The sequence below is a fragment of the Macrobrachium nipponense genome, chromosome 14 (assembly GCF_015104395.2).
Source record: "Macrobrachium nipponense isolate FS-2020 chromosome 14, ASM1510439v2, whole genome shotgun sequence".
Taxonomy (NCBI): Eukaryota; Metazoa; Arthropoda; class Malacostraca; order Decapoda; family Palaemonidae; genus Macrobrachium; species Macrobrachium nipponense.
The window spans coordinates 80,621,575-80,624,561 of record NC_087207.1 but is presented as its reverse complement, the minus strand read 5'-3'; positions in this window follow the sequence as shown (position 1 = coordinate 80,624,561).

The window sequence follows — 2,987 nt, the reverse complement described above, 5'->3', positions numbered from 1 at the left end:
GACAAACAACGGCCATGCAGATCAAAGATCTAAACTGCAGTAAAAAGAAAATGGACGCATTTTACCATCCAACATGACGACTAAAAAGGAGAGTCCAATTATTTACCCATCATTTACATTTACAAGGGATGATTGACTGCACAATACGTGGGATAGTAAACAGTTGACATGACACAAAAGCCCCTTACCACAAAATAAGCCTCAGAATTTATAGTAAGCCGTGTTTACATAAACATCAAGATTATCTAACAGGAAAGTATCTCTATGGGAATAGAGATGCGGAATTTTTTTTTTCTTTTTTACAATAATATCTTAAATTGTTCTTTATACTGATAAAAATCATTGTATTTTTGACATACTCTGTACCCATAATAAATGAGGAATCATAAACTACCAAATCATCAAGACAGAGGATGAAATAAAAATGAAAAAAATGTACACTCAAAAAGTCTTATTGTTTTTGCATGGCATTTTAAAGTTATTTCGGTTTACACATTATTTTGTTAGTATATACGAATGCAAAAAAACGATAAAGTGTGTCCAAAATGCAGTGATATTCTACGAATACAGTACACTATGTATGAATAGATTCAGAGGGTGTAATGACTTCAAATAAATGTTTGTTTGCCCCCTTCGGTGTTCAAATCATGTCGAGATTATTCACTGAATTTTCAAACTCGAACTGAATGTTTACACCAGAGAAACATTTCCGAAAGGATTAGGTAATAAGATGGTAAGTAAGATTTTCATTATATATTTGTTATCTTAGCGGGGGAAAAATTTGTTTTATCAGAAATTTTATGGTGATCATAAGTACAAAAATTAAGTTCTTTTGTCATATGAAAACTTACTAAAAGAAAAATATATAATACATAAACATTACAGATATAGTTTTATAATGAGGATCCAGAAAATCATATCTGTAAGAGTAATCACGTACAATGTAATGAACCTAATAAAAATTGAAACGAATATGTTTTGGAAAAAAATTAAACGAGAATTGATTTAAGAATCCGTGTTCTTTAATTTGTGAATTGTTCCAATTTCTGATGAAACATGAAAAGTTCTGCATTAAAAACTGAACCGAAAACACATTTCAAGATGTTGATTCGACAACCGTGCTATTTACGTTTGGCCTTATCAACAAATTTTCCTAGTCTCTCAACTTGATATAATTATTACAGACATAATATAAGTTTGTTGGCAATATTTAGGTTACTAAGGCAAACATTCATTTGGGATCACCAAATATTTATATTGAAACAGTTACATCCAACCAATCATCGTCAAGTTTATCTCTCACTGGCAGCGCATTTTCCGCCAATTTAAAAAATAGAATATTAGTTGTGACGTTTTCAGAAAACCCGCTAACTTCAAATCAATCAAAAGTACAGGTCTCAATGTTAATTTTTTGTTAGGGAAGCTTTTAGGAAAATTACTTTCCTCGTCAATTCATATCGCTAGATGCAATGGTGGCTCTCTGTATTAGCAAACTACTCACCTTCTCACATTGTCGAGATATAACTTCACACTTGGGAAAAGTTGCTTTCAAACACAGAGCATTTTTCAGTTAGTTATGTGTTTTTGGTAAACTTTCACAATATAAAAAAAAGAAGAAAATGTAAAAAAACTGTGTGAATTTGTGGCAGCTAAAGGGGGATAAGACTATCTATCATATTAAAAATCTGCTTTCTACATACTGGAGTGCAGCACTTTCTACCAAACTCACAGAAGATTCATCATCAGCGCATCGACGCACCAAAGCATACCATGCAATCAAACGTCTATTTTGCACTCATACTCTCGATCCTAAATGTCGATGTTATTTTTCCAATACTTCACTCGCCACTATCTGCATCATCCTTCCCCATGTGTTCCGGCCTGCTGTCTTCCAATTTGTTCTGCGATTTTGCGTAACTCTTTTCACTTATTTACCAGCTCAACCTTTTTACCACATTAGTAACCGTTTTCAAGCACTTTGATCCATTCCTTAGAGTGGCTAAAATAATTTTGCCACTCTACAAATCTTACCATTTTTCACCATTTAATTTTATCCGATACGAAAAATAAATTCTGATAAAAACAAAACAAAAAATTTTTCCCCCCCTCCCCCCCCCCCTCCCCCCTTTTTTTTTTTTTTTTGCAGCTTCCACCATCTTTCCTTTGCATTTTAACATCCATATTTCACTGCTACAGAGGAAAGCTCACTTACCATACTGTCCTCTATTCTTTATCTTTGACTATATAGATGCTTCAAGAACTTCTCCCAAATTATTTGATTATACACGCATCCTCCTACCTTCAGTGTTTACACTTCCTTTGGACTACACTTTAGTCGTCCTACAATAAACCATAATAATTTATTGTCAAAACATTTTGATGATTCTACCAGAAACAAAACTATTACAATTAATTTTTTCACAGATCTCTGTCATTATAATAGTATATAAGCCCTTTTGATGAAGGCCCATTATTATTCGTGAATTTGAAATCATCTCTCTCTCTCTCTCTCTCTCTCTCTCTTCTCTCTCTCTCCTCTCTCTCTCTCTCTCTCTCTCAAAATGAACCTCATAATAGGAAAAAAGAGTTTGCATATAATACCCTGGAGCAAGATATCACCTGAAGTTCGTTTTTAGAGAAGGTCCTGAAGAAGCATGAATCATCAGATATTGAAGAGAACTAATTGCAATGGTCCCAAAGACTTTTATAAAAGGAAATCCTTATTCCCCATAATTTATCCACCAAAAACTCATCTACGACACTTTACGTATTTGTATTGTATTTATTTATTTACCTTTGACAAGTAAAGATACTAGCTGACGGTGGGAATAATTTTTAATCAGGGTTCTTGTTATCGAGTTTGTCTTTTTCTGAAGTCGAACATAATTTACTCTTTAGCACTGATAAACTTATGGAAGCAAGTAAGTCTACATAACTAAATAATGTTTTCTTCTAATAGTGATTTTTTATTTAAACAACTTACTGTG